Consider the following 24,653-nt stretch of genomic DNA (forward strand, 5'->3'; position numbering starts at 1 on the left):
GTTCGACATAAGAAGCAGTAGTTCTGAACAAGTTCAATTACATAAAATGGAACAGAAGCAACAAAAAACAAAACCCAGACAGAAATAATTTCTATGACAAACCATCTCAAAACAACTCTGTTGCGGCCATCTGCTTTTCCTAACAGTGTTTCCAGGATTGCCAGGTTCCGTATTATCAGTGTAATTATAATTACAACAATAATAGATTAAAAACTAGATGCCTTGAATTTTGCAAAGGAGTTGTCATTTATTCAGGGAGCCCGTTGTCAGACCAACATTTGGGCACAATTGTGAGCACATTTTGAATTCTTTGGGCTTGCAATGCAGGATGCATTGTTAACCAGATGCTTTCCATTTCTGCAACAAACAAAAAAATGTTTCCACAAGTTTTGATCATTATGGAGGGAGCAGGGATTTGTAAACAATCTTTACTGCTCAATTACTGCTCCCCTCTGACAGAGTTAAGGCTTGTGGGGCAGAGAATAATTTTATGATGTATACATCATATACTTAAAAAAACAAACCCACCCTAGCTCCCTCACAGGCAAAGTTTGTTTTGCTAATAAATTGGTTAATTGGCAGGTTCAATTGTTAGCAGATGCAGAATTTTCACTAAACTATACTTGCTTTCAACAAAGTATTTAAGATGTACAGTCAGGGTACTTAAAAAAGAAAGAAAGAAAGCTAACTGATGGAAGCTGCTATTAAATTTTCCATGTGGATGCAAGTTTGATCACAGTCCTTCAGCTGTGCATTTGGACTTGAGAGGCAGCCTTTGCACAGGGTGGGGAAGAGGGAGATCAAGACATAAAGTAACTTATCCAGAAGATGGCAGAATATTAGACTCACAATCATCAGTTATGAAATAGATTAGCCTTCTATATTTTTTTTTTTACATATTTTATTCATTTGCTTTTCTGATAACATTCCAAAGCATAAATAAAAACAATACAACAAAGAAAAGTATTTCCTTTCAAAGATTTTAAATAATCAACAAAAAAACAGAAAACATTCCTTGACTTCCTATCCTCTCTTTCCATGGTTCCTTTTAACCCCTTTTTTCTTTGTGTTTTCTTAGTTCACCCCATCTATCGCCACCACTTTTATATACTTTATTTATTTCTTACTCTGCTGAAAAATTTACCATCCTGCTAGGTAAATTGTTTGCTTATAACGCTTTTCCATATATTCTGTAAATAGTATCCAGTCTTCTTTATATCTTTCATTGTTTTGGCCACTTATTCTAGTGGTCATCCCTGGAGTTGCCTTCAAGATATTTTAACTCAAATCTTCCACTCTACTCTTACAGCTTCCAAAGAAAAAATTAAAAGATTGCTAAATATATGTGTTGTACTGTAGCACTTTCGGTTAACAGTCTGCAGAGAGTAGCATGAGTGAGCTGCTTTCAGAAAAGCATATGGACTATTGACGGTCCAGTGAAAGTGAAGCATACCCAACCCCCCCCAACCCTACTGAATTCAAAGGGTTCCAGTGGTGTCCAAACTTTTTTCAAAGAGGGCCAGATTTGATGAAGGGCCGTGAGGGCCAATCGAAGGGCCAACCAAACTTACACACAGTGTGAGTTGTGTGAGTCCACTGTGTGAACCCCCTTTGTCCCTCCTTTGAAGTGAACGGAGAAGCCAACTTTGCACTTGTGCACTGATGGACACATAGGAATACACACAGAACTCCAGAATAGGGGATCTTTGCAATACCTCTACTTTTATGATATGGGACTTCCTCCTATTTCATAGTAACACATTCATGTGCTACAAAGCATATTCTTCTTCCCAACATTCAGGTAGGGGTTTCTTCTGTATCTGCCCTACATGGGCAGCCAAAACAACGTAAGACGGGCTCTTGTAAATCAGACTAAATGTTTTGACTAGTCCAGCATTCTAAACTCACAGTGGTCAACCAACTGCCTCTAGGAAGCCCTGCTACTCAACATCCTTCATGCTGGAGATGCCAGAGGGTGCACCCTGAGTTTCTGGGTGAAAAGCAGGTGCTCTGTCATTCAACAATGGACACTTCCTTTCCCTGCCACTCCCCACTCAATCCAGCACAACCTACCACACAAAGGTCAGTGTGCATCTTGCTCTCCTACTCTTCTTTTAGTCACCAAGTTAGCTACCAGAACCAATGCAACCTCAATAAAGAATTGGATGTCCTCTTCAAATACTTGGTCTGTACACATCAGAGCTGCTTGGCAACCTTCACTCCATGCAAGCCATGTAGAAGAACAGAAGCCTAAGACCCTGTTCCACAGGACTCCCTTACCTTGAAAATACAACGTACGTCAGCTTCCAAAGAACAATAATTTTAAAAAACCAATCAAAAGAAAAAACTAAAGCTAGCAAGAAGTACATACAGAACTAACCTAGGCAGTCAAGATTGAACAAGAAAACAAGAGGAGTCTGAGAGGAGATATGATAGCCATCTTCAAATACCTCAAGGGCTGTCACATGGAAGAGCAAACTTGCTTTCTCCTGTTCTGGACCCGAATCAATGGCTTCAAGTTATAAAGAAAGGAGATTCAGACTCAGCATCAGGAAAAGCTTTCTGAGAGTAAGGGTTGTTTGACAGTGGAACGGTGTCCCTCGGGAGGTTGTGGACTCTCCTTTCTCGGAGGTTTTTAAGCAGGGGTTGGGTGGCCACCTGCCCAGGATACTGTCAGGGAACTGACATCGGAGCAAGAGGCGGAGGGAAGGCTCTCGAATGATGCTGGAGAAGGGCCCAGCAGGGAGAGAGGCAGCTCAGCAGATGGGGAAGCAAATCAGCGCTACACCAGGGATAAAGGGGGGCAGATGGGGGAATCGGCGAGAGGGCTCCAGGACTCTTCACCGGACACCAGCGGGGAGAGTACGGGTCCTCCACTACCCATGCCCACCTTGCGCAGAAGACTTCCGCGCAGGGAGAGTAGGAGGAGACTGGGCGTCAAACAACTTTTATGTTGGAAAAGGTTTAAGAAACGCCCACTGACGGATTCTGCTAGCGACTGAGGCAGCCACGAAGTGAAGGGCTGTCCAGACAGAAAGGTCCAACAAGGCAACATAGCCAGGAGAGGCGGCAACTTACGCACGAGCAACCCATACTCATTACAGATACTTTAGCTGAGATTCCTGTCTTGCAGGGCGCTGGACTAGATGGCCCTTGGGGACCCTTCCAACTGCATGATTCTATGATTATATTCCTAACCCTTATGCTTTTTCAAAGGCTTCAGGTAGGTAATATTAGAACAGTTTGCTTGTTTTCCTCTTCCCAGCCCTTTTTTTCTTTTGTGGCATGTGGACAAGGATTGTGCTATTTTTATTAATTGCGAGCCACCCTAAGGCGTTCATGGGTGAAGAGCAAGATGTAGATACTGGGGGAAAGCAACCAGCAAACATACCCTTTACTTTAACAGTGGTCTTATTAAAGGAAAAGGGAGCTTGTTGTGTTACCCCTCCTAACTCCTGAATATCTTACAGAATTTTTATTTATTGGATTTATATCCCCTACCCCCCTCTTCCTTCAGGAAGCCCAAGATATGATTCCCACAACCACATTTTATCCCCACAACAATTCTGTGAGCTAGGTCAGGCTGAAAGAGAACGACAGGGCTAATGTCAACTCCCTCATATTTTCAGGTTTTCTGGTTAAGTGGGGTTTAGAACCTGGGGGACTCAAGTCCTACTCTGATACGCTCAGCACCACACTGTGCTGGCTCCTGGTTCTTGGGCCCGCTCCTAAACCCCTCAAACCGAGGCTTTTACAAACCCAGGAAGAGAGTGGGAACACTGCTCCTCTCCTCAGAGAGACAGTGTGATGCAGTAGCCAGAGTGCTGGACCAGGGGCTTGGGGGAAAAGGGTTCAAATCCCTACTCAGCTCACTGGGCCGGTCACTCTCAGCCTGACCTACCGCACAGGATTGTTTTGAAGACAAAATGGGTAGAGAAGAATGTAAGCCGCTTTGAGCTCCCTGGAGGAAAGGAGGGATATAAATGTGCAAAATAACACAAGCGAAAAAAACATTTTCCCATTGAAAACCAGGATGATTTGGTACCACCAGCCAGTTTAGGTGAAGTTAATAATTCTAAGGTTAACCTATGAACGGTGGCCCTCAAAAGCATGATGATGCAAGAAGCGCAATGTTACGAGGAGCTAGCAAATCAAAATTCAATGAGAGTGTCTCTAAGTAAAACTCTGGGCATTCAACATGTGTGTCTGCATGCAAAAACCCAGGGTTCAATGAAAAAGGTGTTCTAATGAAGGTTTGTGTTTAAAACTGATTCATTAATTCTAGACACAAGGTAGCTTCAATGATGCATGGATAAAAGATGATAAGCAGAGCCCCGGTGAATCCTTCTGGGAAGCCCACAAGCAAGCCCACAAGTTTAAATATATTTTAAGTATACTGAATATTCAGAGGGCATTTAAAAAATAACAGTACAGTGGTAAGACAGCTTGGATCTCCACAGCAAAGGACCTCATCAAACCAATGCCCAAGTTTTTAATCAGGGCTCTTTCTCTATAATGTTCTCCAACCTGGTGCCTTCCTGGTGTTCTGCACTGCATGAGTGTGCTGGCAAGGCTTATGGGAACCTGAGTCCAAAATATCTGGAAGGTACCAGACTAGGGAAAGCTGATCTTCATGAAAGGATATGCTTGCAACTGTGAACTTCTATTTTGTTGTTTAGTTGTGTCTGACTCTTTGTGACCCCCTGGACCAGAGCACGCCAGGGACTCCTGTCTTCCACTGCCTCCCGCAGTTTGGTCAAACTCATGCTGGTGGCTTCAAGAACACTGTCCAACCATCTTGTCTTCTGTCATCCCCTTCTCCTTGTGCCCTCTATCTTTCCCAACATCAGCGTCTTTTCCAGGGAGTCTTCTCTTCTCATGAGGTGGCCAAAGTCTTGGACCCTCAGCTTCAGGATCTGTTCTTCCAGTGAGCACTCAGGGCTGATTTCCTTAGGAATGGATAGGTTTGATCATCTTGCAGTCCATGGGACTCTCAAGAGTCTCCTCCAGCACCATAATTCAAAAGCATCAATTCTTCTATATATAAATTTAAATCTCTGTTTAGACTAAGGATGGGAACCCTGTGGCCCTTCAGATGTTGCTGGATTCTTAACTTTCATCAGCCCCAGTCAGCATTGCCATTGGTCAAGGGTGAAGGGAGCTGTACTCCAACAAGGTCTGGAGAACTGCAGGTTTTCCATCTCTGATGACCAACTCCACGTGATGCTTAAACAATGGTTTGGAAAGCCATTAAAACCAGGATATATTTCTTGGCTGTTTTTTCTTCTTCCGGGAGAGGAGTGCAGACAAATGTTTCTGATGTGCCACAAAGTTTTAAATACGGTACAGTGGTGCCTCGCAAGACGAAAAGAATCCGTTCTGTGATTCTCTTCGTCTAGCGGTTTTTTCGTCTTGCGAAGCAAGCTCATTGACGGATTAGCGGATTAGCGCTATTAGCGGCTTTAAGCGGCTTATCTGCTGATCGGATCAGCTGATAAGCGGCTTAGCGGCTTAGAAAAAGGGGGGAGGGGGGAAAAACCAGCAGGAACTCGCAAGGCATTGTCATCTTGCAAAGCAAGCCCATAGGAGATTCGTCTAGCGAAGCACCTCCAAAACGGAAAACCCTTTCGTCTAGCGGGTTTTCCGCCTTGCGAGGCATTCGTCTTGCGGGGCACCACTGTATATCTAAGCTTCATACCACATATATGAATAACTGGGAAAATTTTAAAAAAAGGGGGGGGATTACGGCATTTAGAAATTACCATGGAAAAGCCATAATGAGATCTTTCCAAAATGTGGGGTTTGCACCAATAAAGCACTTACAGATTAGTTAAGAAGGCTGCCGACATTTTAAAACAATTTGTGTCTCCCGTTAGAAGCTTTGTTTTCTTGTGCTGTAAAACATGAATTAGCTCACTGCCCCAGTGGGAATACAAAAATGTCCCTTCAGTTTCATTCTTTTCTTGAGTGGGTAGTTGGGGAGAGAGAATACTTCCTGCATTATAAAAATATGCCGGTTATATAAGCTGGCAGAGGCAAGATCTGGTGGCTAAATTTTGAAATTCAGACTGGCTTCTGTTCTTCTTTTAAACAATCTATTTCTAGTTTTAAATAAGGGAATACTAGCAACTGCTCAGTTATGTGGCCAGTGCTTTGCCTCTTCACTTTGTCCACATGCTGAGTTCCAGTTTTGCATTATACAGTGGTACCTGTGGATACGCACACCTCTGGTTGCATATCCTTCGGGTTACACGCGCGGCAAACCCGGAAGAATTTTTCCAGGTTTCACCCTGCACGCATGCGCAGAAGCGCTCTACCGCACCGCACACATGCGCAGAACAGGCACCTCCAGTTGCACATTCCTCAGGATCCGACCGGAGCTCTGGAATGGATCCGGTGCACAACTGGAGGTACCACTGCTTATGCAACACAATCCTATGCAAGCTTACTAAGAAAAAAATTTCAGCTCACTTACTTTCCCTGACCCTGCTGTCTTGTGTGTGTCTTTTAGAGTTTATCTACAGGTTTTAAAAGGGTTTACAGCTTACCCTGAACATTCAAAAAAGGATCAAAATTAGATCAGGCTAGTTTGTGCGTGGTATTTCACCTCAAACTGGACTTTTGTTCCTTCATATAACACATTCTGGAGACAGGACGACTGCAAAACAGCATTAAACTGCTTATATAAACTCCTTTTGGAGTAATAGATCTAGTGTGTTCATGACCTAGTGCCTTCCACTATTTATCACATATCCAACTGAGCTTTAATTTGCCAAATGCAGTTAATATATTTGTTAATGCAGACCATTGTTAATGCCCAGTGGTAGGGAAACATCCTTAACAAAGACCTTAAAGCAGAAATTTGTGGGGTTTTTAATCGCATTCTGCAATTTCATGCCATTTAAGACACTACCTGCCCTTCCCTGCAGCCTCAGTGTTAATCCCAGACTGGAACCTGATTTAATTTTCCAGCTGACAGGGTGGGAATCCGCTGCATGTTTGTGACTGCTCTTTTCTGTGACCATTTCCGTGTCACTTGGATACCAAAATTCAGCAAATCGCAAGAGATGTTTTGGTGCACCCTTCAACCACAAGGCCAGAGGTTCAACAATGTGGCTTATGCTTAAGATCATCCATATCGGAAAAATTGCATCTCTCCAGCTGGAATTTGGAGGCTCTGTGCTGCTGCTCACCTTTCAAAGGCTCCTCTCCCTGCATCAAGGTGCAACACGCCAGTAAAATAACATGACTGCTGATATTCGTAAGTCTTTAGAAAATTGAAACTACCATCTGCATTCGCTGAGAACTATAAAAACTGTGACCACTTGGCTATTTACAGCTGTTCATAGTTCGATTTTCATTATGCATATGTCTTTTTAAAAACTTATTGTCACCCACCCCGGGCCTTTGGGACGGGTCTGGCTGTGTAAAAGGGGAGCTCATCTGAGTATAGAACAGAACATCATTTGCCCAGCCATTCTGGCTTCCTCCACATCATCACAGGTTAACCCTGCTCTCAGTATTTCCTCCCTTTCCAAAACACAGAACTGAGCAGGGAAACTCGAATTCTTACAACTCTACGCAAAAATTCTGGGAACATGCTACGAACTCTAGTACTTGCTGAAACAAAATGAAACGCAACTTTCTTCCCAACCGTTTAGCACAGTTGCAGGCTGCAAGCCTCCGTACAGCCTATCACAACAACAGAGGCAAAAAGGGGGAGGGGTAATTGCAAGTACGAGAAAGTGAAATAAAATATGTCTGCTGAAATTAATGGGATAATTATTTACTTTTCTTATGTTTTATTTGGCATTGTAAGAACTGGATCTTCAAGAAAGAGCTACAGTGCATGTGCTTTATAACTCACTGCTGAAGCACATTTTAGAGTATCCCCGTATTGTGAAAGGAAACGCTGGCACTGTTCTTCCTTGCGCATGTATTTAATTGATGCAAACACAAGCCTCTGAATCAGCAGGATGCAGGACAAGGAAAAGCACAATCCACCTTCGACCGGCTGACCAAGCCTCCATTCATGGGAAAGATTACTACTCCACGGGAACAACGAATCCTACCCTTCAGACACAATCGGCATGTCTCCGGCTATTTATGCATGAAGAGTAGACACTGACCTATTGTCTTCACTTGCGAGAGCTCTGCTCTGAAACTAGTACAGTCATCAATTAAGGGAATCCACAAATACTAAATGCATCAGCTGTTGTATAATAAACTATTGTCAATGAAAGCAAGCAAAAGTGCGCCTACATGTGGGCTGGGGTTTATTTCTACAATTACCTCCTCCTACCCCCCACCAATGCTTAAAAATGAGACTTTGCTGGCAGAAGCATACAAATAACTTGGAAAATGCTTTTATGCCACCACCATAATTAACCTACAAACAGACTCAAAGTGTACAGCTGACATCCAATAGAAAGGGGGTTCACCCAAGGAGCAGCGCTCGTGCCTTTTCATCCTGCCCTCCCACCACGGAGCTCAGAGAGGTATAGAACGCTGCTCTCCAATCTCTCCTCTACCTGACAAAATGTTATCTCACCCTGACAGAGAAAGCTTTCATTTAGGACATTTTGCTCTAGCAAGAGAAAGAAGCAGAAATGTGACAACACAAAAAGGAAAACGTGGTATCAGAAAAGGAGGAGAGAGATGGAAAAAATAACAGGTGACATTTTGGGTGGGTGACAGCCGTGACCTGCTTTCGTCATATTACAAACTGGCCCCTGAAACTGCTTATTATACGTGCCAGAGCCTATCTCTGATAGCTTTCAAACGTCATTGCCTACATGTTTTGCTGTGATGTCCATTAGGCTTTAAAGAGATGAGGCATGGACAGATTCACAAAGAAGTCATCTAACAATATTACCCACAATATCTAAATGGGAAATCCACACTAAGAGGCCATATGCAGCAGGGTGCTGGGAACAAACCACAGGGAATTGCTGCTGCCTTCATGCCCTGTTTAGGCTGGGCTTCACAAAGTCATCTTGTTGGCCAGTGTTGGAAACCAAATGCTGGAAGAGATGGGACGCTTGCTCAGATGAGTAAGGCTCTTATATTTGATCTTTTTGAACCCAGTATGTCCTTGACAGGGGACATCAGTGTGTCCAGCTCAGTGTGAAACCCAATCCTATATGTGACTGTCCCTACAAACCACTGTTTAGTGTGTGCTGCTTACTAATGCAGTACTGTGGTCTGCAATGCAGTGTTGACACTGCAAGCGCGAAGTAACAATTGCTTGCCTTTGTGTGTCAGCTATGGCTCAGTGCAGCCCTGCAACTAGAAAATAAGCAGGCCATAGCGCTGGGAACATTTAGAGAGCTGACGCAGGCAAAAATAGCTGGAGCCTTGCCACTGGAAAAATAAACCAAACTTTTTATTCTGCTCAAATGATCCTTCAACTCAAGACCTTGCATGCCAAACCTCCCCAGAAATCGTAACCTCCACAGTACCAGTTCCACAACTTGCCTAGCACACAGGAAGGTTACGAACATGACTACACTCGGAATATATGAAATCCCTTGTACAAAAGGAAGCCCATACAAGTTATACATCAGGGATGGGCACCTGTGGCCTCCCAAATGCTGCTGGACTCCATCAGCTACAGCCAGCATTGGAAGATTTGGCTTCCAGGAGGAAACAACTTTTTTTTGGGGGGGGGGACCGTCAGCACTGCAGCCTTTGGCAAAAAGTGCATGGATGTAAGATCTGAATCTTCAGGAAGCTTACTTGTTGCTCTGCCAGGTTTGAGATCCCAAAACTTGACCTCTGAAATCTAAAACACTAAGTCTTGCAATCAAAACCCAGAATCTGCCAAGAGCAGGTACCTTGAGGAAGTCAGTTCAGTTGGTAGAGAATGAGACAATCTCAGGGTCAAGGGTCTGAGCCCCACACTTGTGGTCCCTTCCAGCTCTACAAATCTATTATTAATCTAAGCCATATATATTTAAACAATTCACCTAGCAAACATAGGTGACCAGGAATTCTGTACTAGCCACAAGGTTTGTTCCTCCATGACCAGCACAGGAGCAGGACACCATTCATACCACAGCCTCCAGTCCAATTGGCACTAGCCCACTGTCACCATCAACCATGTATCTGATGTTGACAGAACCAAGAGAAACACTCACCTGAGGTTCTTAACACCTGGGCAGGTTCATATAGGGAGATACAGACTTTCAGGTAGCCTGTGTCCAAGTCCTATTGCAAGCCACCATCACCGGTAGCTTAGTGTTTACCCGCAAGCTAGTTATAAAATTATTCTCCCTCCTCAGCAAAATGGACCATAATGATGAAAGTACAAGTTGCTTTCCCCAATGTTCTCATTCCAGAAGTCTCCTTTCTACTCCTTCTGCAACATCAGCAATTTCACAAATGGTTGCCCAGTCAGCATCCTCAGGTAAACAACTTCATCCCAAAAATACTCAATAGCTTTATTTGTGGGCAAGGTGACACGTGAAGATCGGGGGGGGGGGGGATTGACCAAGCTCTTGCAAGACCAGTATATTCTTCTGGAATACCACTGTCAAGAAATGCACACTGGCAGGAAGCTTTTAAATTACTAAAACCATCATACGATCTGCCCGGCAGACATCCTTTGATCAAATGTCAAACTCCGGCTCTTCAGATGCTTGGGACTACAATTCCCATGATCCCTAGCTAATAGGACCAGTGGTCAGGGATGATGGGAATTGTAATGCCAAACATCTGGAGGGCCAGAGTTTGCCTATGACTGGTGTATCAGCTGTAAAATATGTGAAGTTCTATAGAAAATTGGGAGTAGTAAAATATTTGCTTTGCTGACATAGTGCAAGCAATATGAAAGTGTAATAGGAGATCTACCTGGTATCTTCACTGTATCTAACGAGCTGAGATTAGAAGCACCTGCTGTAAGGGAGAGGTCTTACCTGTAATCCCAGCTCGTTACAGTACCTGTACAAAAGACACCTGTCGACAGAAGCAATCAATCCAACAGATTCCAAAATAGCCACCATGACCAAGACCAAAGAGCTGTCCAAGGATGCCAGGGACAAGATTGTAGACCTGCACAAGGCTGGACTGGGCTACAAGACTATTGCCAAGCAGCTTGGTGAAAAGGTGACCACAGTCGGTGCAATAATTCGCAAATGGAAGAAACACAAAATAACTTTCAACCTCCCTCGGTCTGGGGCTCCATGCAAGATCTCAACTCGTGGAGTTGCAATGATCATGAGAACAGTGATGAAGCAGCCCAGAACTACATGGGGGGAACTTGTCAATGATCTCAGGGCAGCTGGGACCATAGTCACCATGAAAATAATTGGTAACACACTACGCCGTGAAAGACTGAGATCTTGCAGAGCCTGCAAGGTCCCCTTGCTGAAGACAGGACATGTACAGGTCCATCTGCAATTTGCCAATGTACATCTGAATGACCCAGAGGAGAACTGGGTGAAAGTGGTGTGGTCAGATAAGACAAAGTCAAGCTCTTTGGCATCAACTCAACTTGCCGTGTTTGGCCTACAACCCCAAGAACACTACCTCCACTGTCAAACACGGAGGGGGACATATTATGCTTTGGAGGTATTTTTCTGCTAAGGGGACAAGACACTTTCACCGCATCAAAGGGACGATGGATGGGACCATGTATCATCAAATCTTGGGTGAGCACCTTCTTCCCTCAGCCAGGGCATTGAAAATGGGTCGAGGATGGGTATTCCAGCATGACAATGACCCAAAACACATTGGTAAGGCAACAAAGGAGTGGCTCAAGAAGAAGCACATTAAGGTCCTGGAGTGGCCTAGCCATTGGTCCCAGAGGAGTGGGACAAAATGCCTCCTGAGATGTGTGCAAACCTGGTGGCCACCTACAAGAAATGTCTGACCTTTGTAATTGCCAACAAGGGTTTTGCCACCAAGTACTAAGTCATCTTTTGCAAAGGGATCAAATACTTATTTCACTCATTATAATACACATCACAATCTCTGACTTTTGTCTTCAGGGTTTCTGGGGGTTTTCCTGTTGTTATTCTGTCTCTCACAGCTACAATAAACCTACCATTAAAATTATGGACTAGTCATTTCTTCATCAGAAGGCAAATGGGCAAATTTAGCAGGGGATCAAATACTTTCCCCCCTCACTTATTACTTCAATAGGATGGGCTAAACCTGCTATGAAACTGAACACCCTCCCAAGGATCTATAGGGGGGGGGAGTATAAAGCATGTAAAAGCTACTCATATTGTAGCTGCAGTCTTCAAGATAAAGCAAGAAGAAAAGAATGCAAATAATAAATTGTGATGCTGAAGCTCTGTAGTAGAACTTATTGGGATGCAGCAACAGTTCACCAAGGGGAAAAAAACAAAAGAAGTTGTGCAGGAAACCGAAAGTTCCTTAAAAAGGAATCAAAGTGAGAGAAAAATACTGAACAAGGGCTAGAAAGTTACAAGATTGGCTAAAGTTGGATCTTTAATTGTTATAAAAGTGCCAGAAGTTCCCTTTACACTTAATCCCTGATCCCATAATATATTTCCCATAAAAATTCCCTGATCCCATAAAATGTCACTTCAAATAAATCTAACATTTGCAACATCAGTTTTGTTTTGTGGTGTTTTTTCTTCTTCTTAATCCTGAGGCAAAAGGAACAATAACAAATAAGCCATCATGCAGATGGTCAAGAGACTCACTACTGAATAGCATATACAGTCATACCTCATGTTATGTTTGCTTCAGATTGCACGTTTTCAGGTTGCGTCCCGCGGCGACCCAGAAGTACCGGAAAGGGTTATTTCCAGGTTTCGCTGCTCACGCATGTGCAGACGCGCAAAATGACGTCACGCACATTCACATGCATGTGCAGAAGCGGCGAATTGTAGCAAGAATACTCACTGCAAAGTATTGGAAAACACAAGATCTACCCACCTTGGAAGAATGGCAGATGAAAGTGATTGACTACATGGAATTGGCAGAAATGACTGGCAGAATTCGAGACCAGGGGGAAGAGACGGTGAAAGAAGATTGGAAGAAATTTAAAGACTATTTACAGAAATATTGCAAAATTAATGAATGCTAGAATGATGTTGGATTGAGGCTAAGTGGTTTCTTGCTGTAAAGGTAGAAAAGAATATGATAAAAATGGATTTAATGCTATAATATATTTAGATTAAAGACCAGGATGAAATAAGAAGGGAAAGGAATTGCTGAGCTAATAAACTGAATTGGAATACAAAAAAGGGAGGTATGAGGAGGTCTGGGAAATAAGTAAATGAAAGATAAGTGACAAAAAGTTGGAATTGTTTTTAACTGCTTTTTATTTTGTATTTTTTCCTTTTTCTTTTTCATTTTGTAATATTGTGAAAACTTCAATAAATATTTTTTTTTTAAAAAAAAGAATTGTGACCCACGCGTGCACAGATGCACAGACGCGGGTTGCGTTCTTTTCAGGTTGTGAACGGGCCTCCAGAACAGATCCCGTTCGCAACCAGAGGTACCACTGTACACTCAAACCTCGGTTGTCGAACGTAATCCATTCCAGGAGTCCATTCGACTCCTGAAACCGTTCGAAAACCAGGGTGCAGCTTCCAGTTGGCTGCAGGAGCTTCCTGCACTCAAGCAGAAGCCGCGTCAGAAGTTCAGCTTTTGAAAAAACGTTTGAAAACTGGGTTTTCGGCATTTGGGAGCCAAAGCATTCCAAAACAGAGCTGTTCAGGAACCAATGTTTGACTGTATAAGCAGTTATTTCTTAGACATGATTGTTGAGAATGATAACCTTCAAAATATCCAACCACCTTGTGGAATTCAGACTTCCCAGCAAACTGATCTGTACCTTCCAGACAAATGTGTGAACTCTCAAATGTTCCAACACAGTTTTCAGCTTTTAAGAAAAGGATTCTGAATATATCAAAAAAGTATATTTAGAGAGCAAGTTTAGAAATGCCTACTTAAATCCAAATTTTATGCAGATTATTTTTAAAACACAGATTAACGCAGAAACGGATTTATGGAAGAACTGATTTATGGATGGACAAATGCAAACACTAGAAACATAGACTGCCTTCCACATCAGCAGACTAACTGATCTTAGCACAACTTCTTTACTCACTCCGAGTCTTACAAATAAGCATACCCATCTGTCACGTCAATAGCTGGCAAAAAGAATCTACTAAATTTTATTCATGCCAACAAGAGACCTTGGCTACCTCATAAAGCCCTTTATAGAATCAAGAAAGGAGGAGGTATAGCAATACCTAACCTAAAATGGTATAAAGACTCCACTCACTTACACAATATCCTTTTGATTTTACAAGGCTCAGACCAGGTCCCTTGGTTAAAAATGGATGATGATAGAGGTCAAGACTTGATGTGATCTCTTCCTTTTCAGAAAAATGAACAAGAAGACACTAGAAGACATTAAGCCCTTACTAAAATCAGATTTGACCATATGAAAGGAATGGAGACTGAAACTTTTACCTTTTGATTCCCCTTTAGTCTCAATAGCTCAACACTCTTCCTTTCCCACAGCAGCCAAATAAGGCTCATTCGTTAGGTAGGATTATATAAACTCAGAGACTTCTTCTAATCTACACTAATCAAAAGACTCCTACAGCTCCAGAAATGAATTTTATATTGGGAGATATACCATGTGGCTGGTTAGAGATACACCAGATTATACATTTTCTAAATCAGCCAAATAAAAGGACTCAAGCATTATGCAGCTTAAATGGTTTTGAGCAACTACTCAACACAACCAACCCACTGGGAAAGGGTATCATCTCCCAACTATGTAAAATCCTCACACAATTGCCTACCCATCCTCTCACTTCATCAAGACTAAAAAAGGGAAAAGATTTTGGAGAATTAGAGGAACCGCTATGGGAACAAATTTGGAATAAACTAACATTTGGATCTGTCTCAATTATAAATTAAGAAAATGCTTTGAAGACAGCACATCACTGGTACATGTGCCTGGCCATATTATATGGAATTAATCGTAAAACATCCAAACTTTGCTGGTGGGAAAGCAATTTACCTGGCTCTGGAGTACACACGTGGTGGTTTTGTCCAAAAATTATTTCCTTTTGCAAAAAAGTGTATCAAACAATGAAGCAAAAGAAGGGATAATCACTAGAACTAAACCAAAATCGGCCCTACTATCTTATTTTACTCCTCCGATAGATAACATAACCAATAAAGACCTCATCCTCCATTTATTAACTGTAGCTAGACTGGTGATAGCAAAAAAAATTTAAAAATTTTAAATGCAAATCTTTTTAAAGCCTGGATTCTGCGAGTATGTGACACTGGGCATATTATGGGCAAATTAACCATTCCATAAATAAAATGTTAGTTGTGGGAGGGAAGACCCACACCTCCTAGATGACATGGTATCATTTTACAGTGGTGCCTCGCAAGACGAAATTAATCCGTTCCGCGAGTCTCTTCGTCTAGCGGTTTTTTCGTCTTGCGAAGCAACCCTATTAGCGGCTTAGCGGATTGGCGCTATTAGCGGTTTAACGGCTATTAAAGGCTTAGCGGCTAAAAGGCTATTAGCAGCTTAGCGGCTCAGAAAAAGGGGCAAAAAAGCGAAAAAAATCGCAAGACTCGCAAGACTTTTTCGTTTTGCGAAGCAAGCCCATAGGGAAATTCGTCTTGCGAAGTGCATCGAAAAACGGAAAACCCTTTCGTCTAGCGGGTTTTTCGTTTTGCGAGGCATTCGTCTTGCGGGGCACCACTGTATTGACTTTGTTTCACCCTTGATCAACTCACAGAACCTTATGGAGACACACTTTCATTTGACTGCCTTTCTTGGAACATCTAAAACTACAATCAGAAGCCACTATTTTTTCTCCCTTTTCTGTACAACTACTGAGTTCTATTTTGTATGGGTATGTTTTGTTACTTGAAATTAAAAATCAATTTAAAAGAAAAAAGAAAGTCTGAGACTCCAGAATAATTAATTTGGACAAATATCCTTCCCAAATCCAAAAGGTTATTCAACAGATTTTCACAGAACTCTACACAGCCAGGATAAGAGAAGAAAATGTTCCACAACACAGAATACAGGCCTGAGAGATAACTTTCAGTTTTGGAGTACTTCCTGCTCAAAAGTGCCAAACTGATATCTCAGAGGCGACAGAAATGTTTAGAAAAATGTCTGCCTGGAAGAAGCGGGTGGTGGAAAATAACCAGCACATCAAACACCGAGCCATTTTTGCTGTTCCGAAATGTTGTTAAAATTGGGCTAAGGTAAGAAGTTAGGAAAAGGCAACCTAATCCTGATCCCACAGAGTGTCAGACATTGTGTTGAAACAGAAAGTATGGTCCCACCCACCTCAAAACGTATCCTTATGCAATTACCCCATATTCACCACATCAAATGTAATTTCCAGTTACTCCAAGGTTGAACTATAGCAGCTACATTAAACCTTTGCCAACCTGGTGCCCTCCAGATATTTTGAACTGGCTGGGGCTGGTGAAAGCTGGGCTGGGTGGGCCTCTGACCTGGTCCAATAGGCTCTCGTTATGTTCAAAGGCTGAGCTACACAATGTAAAGCATCCCTCATAAAAAGGAGTTTTAAAGGCCCCCATTCCTACACACAAGGTGTCCAGAAATCATGGAACAAATTGTGGACTCCACGGTCAATTGCACCGAATATTCTGCAGCTGTTGAACTGCAGTCATGCAAAGGTCATCATATGCAAGGAAGCTGAGCTTGGAACTGAAGATGATCTACTATATACCAAACCAGTGGCTAATATAGCAACTTTTAAGGGAGAAGAGTAATAAGTTTGAATTCTTTATATTCTGCTTTTTCAAGGTTCAGTACATGGGCTCTTCTCTCAAAACTAATCTATTTCAGCATATCCTGCAGAAGGCAGCATCCATAAAAATGAATGGCTATGCTAAGGAGCGTGCAAAAATATGAACAATGAAAAACTTATTAGTGCTTTTGTACTTCTACGAGCCAATTTATATCAGGAATAAGGAGAAGCTCCTCGGCAGCGCAGGGTTAGCAGTCTTAGAAGTGGCTGGCTCTCCATACCTTTCCACTAATGAATAGGTGCTCTTTCTGATAGTGCATTAGGCATACAGAATTATTATTATTTCTAAAGGCAGTATTTGTTTGTATTAGAAACTGTGTGGGCACATGGAATCTTCCTACAGGAGCTTGCCTTTGTTATTCCCTGGAATAGGTTTGATCTTCAGAAGTAGTACCGTCATAATATTTCTATACTGCACACCTCTCAGAACAGGCTTCATGGCTGTTCCTTTTCTCTCTTTTTTGATGGGAGACTGCACTTGCTATCAATGCATCCCATATAACTGATCCAGGAGAACTGGAAAAGGTCCCCCTCAAAACGGAAGACAATTGGAAAGGGAAAAGAATGGGAGCTTTCAAGAATATCTGCGCCCTTCCAACACGTCAACAAGCATATGGTAAAGGGCAGTTCGTGGCCTGCCTGGATTTGCAGAAGGAACCTGGAAAAATCCTTTGGCAAAGGCTTTCGGGAGGCTAAGTAGTAGACTCAGGGTAAGAAAGGAGAGCCTTTTCATGGATCAGCAACCAGTGAAAAGATACGGAAACAAAGGGGAGGAATAAATGCCCAATTTTCTCAATGGAGAGAGGAAAAGCAGCAGGGCACCCCAAGATCTGCACTGGTCCCTGTGTGTCCTTCTAGAGACTCATTAATGATCCTGGAAAGGGAGTGAGCTCTGAAGGGGCCAAATTGGCAGAAACACAACCAAGTTTCAAACACAAAGCAGGCTGTTGGATGTTAAGATGAGATATTCCTAAACCAGGCAGTTGGAATAACAGATACAGAGGTGCAGATAAATATTTTTTCATTTATTTCAAAACACCTCAGCATGGAGGAGAGGAAAGATATCCTTTGGGATCCAATACAGTGGTGCCCCGCAAGACGAATGCCTCGCAAGATGAAAAACTCACTAGACGAAAGGGTTTTGCGGTTTTTGAGCTGCTTCGCAAGACGAATTTCCCTATGGGTTTGCTTCGCAAGACGAAAACGTCTTGCAAGTTTGTTTCCTTTTTCGTAACACCGTTAATACAGTTGCGACTTGACTTCGAGGAGCAACTCATAGAACGCGGTGTGGTAGCCTTTTTTGAGGTTTTTGGCGATTTTTGAAGCTTTTCCAAAACTTTTCCGACACCGTGCTTCGCAAGACGAAAAATTCGCTAGATGGAAAAACTCGCGGAACGAATTAATTTCGACTTGCGAGGCACCACTGTACATCGGTTTCTGCTCCCAAAGAAAGTCTCAGAGCTGTTGCAACTCCACAAAACAGAGCTCAGCAGAAACAGGAAAAACCCTGATATCCCAGAAGAAATCTATCATGCCTTTACACTTTGTAGACTAAGAACATAAGAGCCTGCTGGATGAGGCCAATGGCTCACCTAGTCCAGCTTCCTGTTCTTCCAGTAGCCAACTAGATGCCTATGGGAAACATGAAGGTAGACCTGGGACACAACAGCACTCTGCCCACAGGTACCGTATTTTTCGCCCCATAGGGCGCACCACCCCATAGGACGCACCTAGGGTTTTTTTGGGGGGGGGGGAATAAAGAAAAAAAAATTACTTTCCCCCCAGGGGCAGGGGAAGCCCAAGCTTCCCCCAATCCCAGCCCCGAGAACAGCCTGCTATCCGCAAGCCTAGGGAGGCCAGCGGTAAGTGGCGCCGGTCTCCCCAGGCTTCGGAATGCAAGCAGCTCTGCGCAGCCATCGGGAGGCGGGCGCGAAGTGGCGCCGGTCTCCCGAGGGTTGCGCAGAGCTTCCTGAAGCGAAAGCCTGCATTCGCCCCATAGGACACACACACATTTCCCCTTCATTTTTGGAGGGGGAAAAGTGCATCCTATAGGGCGAAAAATACAGTAATTCCCAGAAACCAATATTCAGAGACATATAGGCTTTGTGTTTGTCACTAAATCCCAAAAACAGATACAAAACACCAGACCAGATCTTAGCCCAAAGGGCGAGAAGCACTATTTCATGTCCAAACTTGGCACCTGCCTGTTGATGTTTTGATCTGCATTCTTATCCAACCCCCTGCACCATGTATAAACTGGTCCTTTCTTCCTCCCAATACCTTTCATGCAGTGCTATTTTTCTCAAAAACAAGGTGCCCGAACTCACCGTGAATGCCTCCCTTGTTCTCTTATAATGGCAATGGTGTACACCTGAGAGATGCTGGAACTGAGTTCCTGTGAGTTCTGGCTGGGGGGGGAGCCCTACTTTCATGGCTATCCTTTGTCCCAATCTCCCATATTACAATCTGCTGTTCTCCAGTAAACCCAGCAATGCCACCTATTGCTGTTGTTTAGTCGTGTCCTCCTCTTCGTGACCCCCTGGACCAGAGCACGCCAGGCCCTCCTGTCTTCCACTGCCACCCGCAGTTCGGTCAAACTCATGCTGGTAGCTTTGAGAACACCGTCCAACCATCTCGTCCTCTGTCGTCCCCTTCTCCTTGTGCCCTCCATCTGTCCCAACATCAGGGTCTTTTCCAGGGAGTCTTCTCTTCTCATGAGGTGGCCGAAGTATTGGAGCCTCAGCTTCAGGATCTGTCCTTCCAGTGAGCACTCAGGGCTAAACTGCCCCCTATACTGACTGTTTATTCTCCTTCCCTGGTCCAATTTGTCTAGCTGGAACCTTCACAGACCCTCCCTTCCTTGGCATCGAAGTATTCCACAAGAACCTAGATTTTACATTAATTCACTGTATTCCTACACTATTGCTATAAAAGAGGCATGTTCAACTTCTGTTAGGTTGCGATCTACTATCCAATATCAAAAACTGGCAGTGATCTACCATACTCTCTTCAACTTAAACAAGGGTCGGCAAACTTTTCCACCAACGGGCCGGATCGTCAGTGCGCAGGAGTGCGCACACCCACCCGCCGCTCTTTCCCTGCTGGCTTTCGGAGCCATGGCAGAGGAGGCGTCTGCGGCTTCCTACTGGCTGCAGGAGCTTCCAGCAACCAATAGGAAGCCATGGCTGTGTCCTGGAAGTCAGTCCCTGCGAGAAGCTAAACCGGCGTGATGTGCCGGTTTAGCTCCACACAGGGACTGACCAAGCAGGCGGCAAGGGCCGGGGGCTGGTGTAATGACCCCCTCGGGCCGTACCCGGCCCACGGACCATAGTTTGTCAACCCCTGAACTTAAATATACAGTGGTACCTCAGGTTACATACGCTTCAGGTTACAGACTCTGCTAACCCAGAAGTAGTGCTACAGGTTAAGAACTTTGCTTCAGGATGAGAACAGAAACTGTGCTCCAGTGGCGCAGCAGCAGCGGGAGGCCACATTAGCTAAAGTGGTGCTTCAGGTTAAGAACAGTTTCAGGTTAAGAACAGACCTCCGGAATGAATTAAGTACTTAACCCAAGGTACCACTGTATTTTACTTGGCTGGGGAAACCCAGCCAGATGGGCAGGGTATAAATAATAAATTATGATGATGATAAAAATAATAACAAATAATTACACCACACCAGCAGAGCCCATGCACCTTGTCAAGCACCCTCCACCTCCCTGCCCTGAGGCTCGGCTTGCAGGGGCTGACTGGGCGCCTCCGCAGCGCCTCTGCAGCCCGTGTGGAGCCCATGCGCCTCGACTTTGCCTCCCTGCCCGGAAGCTGCGGCTTGCAGGGAGTGGAGGCAGGCGACTCGCGCCCTTCCAGGCCAGCCAGCTGACTGGGCATCGGGCAACGCCAGCGGCCAGAGTGGGGTGGTGGAGGCAGCTGCAAGGGGGAGGCGGCTTGCTGCAGCAGCGGTGAGCAAGCCTGGCTAAGCAGAGCCTCAACCACCCATGCCGCCTGCGGAGGGCACCCAGGGGCCATGGGAGAGGGCGGCAGGCGGAGGCGTACCAAGGCCTTGGTCATGATCAACGAAAATCCATCACACAATCGACACGTTGAATATGTCTGCTATAAAACAATGCTAGCTTCTGAAGGTCTGACATTAACTCCCAGGAACTGATTCTTTTTTTCTTTTTTTATCTTAGACCAGGGGTGCTGAACTGGCACCTGTGGGCACCACTGCACCCTCACACACCACTTTTGCATCCATCACTTTGATTTTTATACGGGGAAGCTTGCCTTTTGGGGCTGGGGGTTGTCTGTTTTGGGGGGCATTTTACCTCTTTAGTTTTGGGGGAGGAGTTACCTCTTTACTGTTTTATTTTAGGGGAGGGGTTATGTATTTTGCCTGTTTGAGAGGGGGGGCATCACAATTTTTCTTCTGTGAAATTGATATTTAGTGATATTCGAAACAGCTTCCTGTCCGATATGTCCAACAACATTTCTCTCTGCTTATTTAATGATGTTCAAGGAATCAAGCTGTACAACAGCCCACTACAAACTTTTCCCGTCTACCAAGGATTTACGGTACCTACAGCAAATACAGCGAGCCCACTCCTACACCATCTTATCAGGGTTTTTTATTGCCCAGCAGTGCTTTAAGTGTCTGTCCTGGCACTGGCGGAGGAAGAGGGGGGTGGGGGGAGCACACCGCCCCCGGCAGCGTGATTCCGGTAGGGTTCCATCGCAGCTGCCCCCCCACCCTGGGCGCTCCGCCCCCACAGGCCACACCCCTACGGGCGATGCACCATGCCCCCAGAACACACACCATGCCCCTTTGGGTGGCACGCCCGGCCCCTGGGTAGCATGCCAGCCCTGCCCCTGCCTGCTCTCCACCCCCCAGTGCCGGAGCATGATGCTCCACCACTGTGGCCTGGGCTATGCCTGACCAGCTCCCTGCTGCTGCAAGAGTGTACATTCCAACCTCCTAGTTTTAACACTCACACTTGTGGCAATATATAGAATTCACCTACAGCATTTATTCTCCCACCTCACCACTACTTATTTATTTAGTACATTTATATTCCACTTTTCTACATCATCAGTCTTAAAGCATCATGTGCATTGCTCCAAGACACTGACAAGACCAAGACCCGCTTATCCTCAGTAAGGTGGCTGACTCTTCTGCGGTCTGTCCCTGATGGTTGGCTGGTTGCTGCCTGCCATCACCTCTGCAACAAATGAGCTCTGGGGAATGGCCTTATCTTAGGGCAACTGGGACTGTGGTCCGCCTGACTCATTTCCTTTCCAGTCCTACCATTCCCAAGTTTGAGACCAGTAGTGAGTCCTGCCACAATCCCCATTTGCCCAATGGCCTATGCAGTTGGCCATACGATACAGCTGTGCATCCTTAGGCATAGGTTCCCTCGAGTTACATGCGCATACACCTCAGTTCTGCCTTCTGGAATCAAGGTGAGGGCCTCAAAACACATGTAATCCCATACTAAATGGAAACAGGAAAACTACAAAGAGTTTTAGATTCTGGCAAGAACAACATGCATCCTACCAACCAGCCATTTCCCCCACTTTGTTGAACTCCTTCTCCGAAGGTATAAAGATCCTCCCAACTCCATAGGAAATGCTGAACACCTGCTTGGATGCATGGTCTTGCTTCCCAATCAATCTTTAATGGCATTGATCAAATTCAAGAAATGCCTTTCACCTCTGAGAAATGATTGTGGGGAGGGGAGTTGCAGAAGCTCAAAGAAAGACAACGAAGAGGAAGGAGATCTGTTCATAAGTGGGCTTTTGTAATCAAATCCGACAGCTCCGTTCAGGGCACATTTATACTGCTAGTATTACACCGTCAACATAGCCATCCAACACATGCTGGATATGTTTGCCATCTTGCACACAGCCAATAGAATTGACAGATTTTGAGGGGGGGGGACGGAAGCAGCTTGAATGGGGCAATTTAGAAGTAGTACCAGCCAAGAAATATCATGAATAGAATGCAGATTAGGAAGATGCTATTCAAATCCAAGTCCCACCCATTGTGAGTCATGGGCAATTTATGCTATACGTAAAAATCAGCCCAGATTTGAACTTCTCATTTATTCTATTTCAGGAAGCCCTAGTACAGATAGTAAATAATTTAGAGTACAGGCATTTTGAGAACACTGCAAGCACAGAGAAGTGCAGCTCCAGGACTTTTTCAGAACAGGACTATTGATGTCATCTGCCAGTACATCCAGGGTATGTCATCCAGGGTAACTGATGGACACTCCTTGTTCTACCAACTGAATGAGATGACAATGAAGCTTTCAAGATTGTGTGGGACACTTTAGCACAGGGTAACCCAGAGAATCTTAAAAAGCAGAGACATCACCTTGCCAACAAAGGTCCGTATAGTTTAAGCTATGGTTTTCCCAATAGTGATGTATGGAAGTGAGAGCTGGACCATAAAGAAGGCTGATTGCCGAAGGATTGATGCTTTTGAATTATGGTGCTGGAGGAGACTCTTGAGAGTCCCATGGACTGCAAGAAGATCAAACCAATCCATTCTTAGGGAAATCAGCCCCGAGTGCTCACTGGAAGGACAGATCCTGAAGCTGAGGCGCCAAGACTTTGGCCCCCTCATGAGAAGAGAAGACTCCATGGAAAAGACCCTGGTGTTGGGAAAGATGGAGGGCACAAGGAGAAGGGGATGACAGAGGACAAGATGGTTGGATAGTGTTCTTGAAGCTACCAGCATGAGTTTGACCAAACTGCGGGAGGCAGTGGAAGACAGGAGTGCCTGGCGTGCTCTGGTCCAGGGGGTCACAAAGAGTCGGACACGACTAAACGACTAAACAACAACAACCCAGAGAATGGGGAAAGCAAAATAAAAAAACAGGCTGGATAGTGCTCTTTTCATGATTCGGACTTCATGCTAACAGTTTGGGTGGTAATCCTGCTCTGAAAGATTGTTTATATTTCTAACTAAAAGCTAAAGGGACTGCATTTCAGTGGCTGAAGATATTTAAAGGATCAGTTCACACCTTTCCAATCAGAATGAAGTACCTGTGAGTTCAATAGAGCTTACCTCCATGAAACTATGCAAAAGATTGCAGCCAGGCATTGATTGCACTTTATACATGACAAGGATGAAGACTATATGACTAGCTACATCTCTGACAATCATGGACCCTTAGTTCTCAAGGTAGGAATCCTGAACTCATCTGGAGAAAATTAAACACAAATGGCCTTGTTTTGTTTAAGACCCAATGGAAGAGGCTGTGACTGGCCCAAGGTCCACCAGTGAGCGTCATAGAATGGTACGTCGGAGTAGAGATTTGAACCCTGGTCTTTTCCAGGTCCTACTCCAACACTCTAACCACTACACCACACTGGCTTCCTAGTGTCCTTCTGCTATGGGGATTTGATGTTCTAATGTGTTGTAAACTGCTTTGAGATTTTTTTCTTTAGAATATAAAGCAGTATAGAAATGAAATTACTGCTAGAATAACAGGCATACCAATGTCTCAGAAGCCCAAATTTTAAAAAGGCAGTGCTCCCAAATTGGCTCTGTTTCCTCTTGCTCTGTGGTACTAAGTAGCATTTAAAATGCAGGATCCAGTATTTTACGTTCACCACCGAAAGGTAGATTTGGCTCCTACTGAAGAGGGCATGAATAGGATAACTGCTTCCATAAGTTTCAGCAATGATTCAGTTTCTTTAAATCTGCAACACGTAGGCATTAAACTCCACACCCACCCACACCCAACTCTGCATGCACCCGCACAGAGCATTATGAAAGACTGACAAAAATGCACTGACATCTGCTAGTACTCATTTCACAAACACCTTCCTAACAGAGCCC

General features: G+C 44.3%; 1 protein-coding gene across 5 annotated transcripts in view; it reads right to left on the bottom strand.

Moving 5' to 3' along the window:
* The window catches only part of DENND1A (DENN domain containing 1A), a 268,183-nt gene that overhangs the window by 201,896 nt on the left and 41,634 nt on the right, over positions 1-24,653 (bottom strand). The gene's annotated exons all lie outside the window — the stretch shown is intronic.

The sequence above is a fragment of the Podarcis liolepis genome (assembly GCF_965112155.1).
Source record: "Podarcis liolepis genome assembly, chromosome: Z".
Lineage (NCBI taxonomy): Eukaryota > Metazoa > Chordata > Lepidosauria > Squamata > Lacertidae > Podarcis > Podarcis liolepis.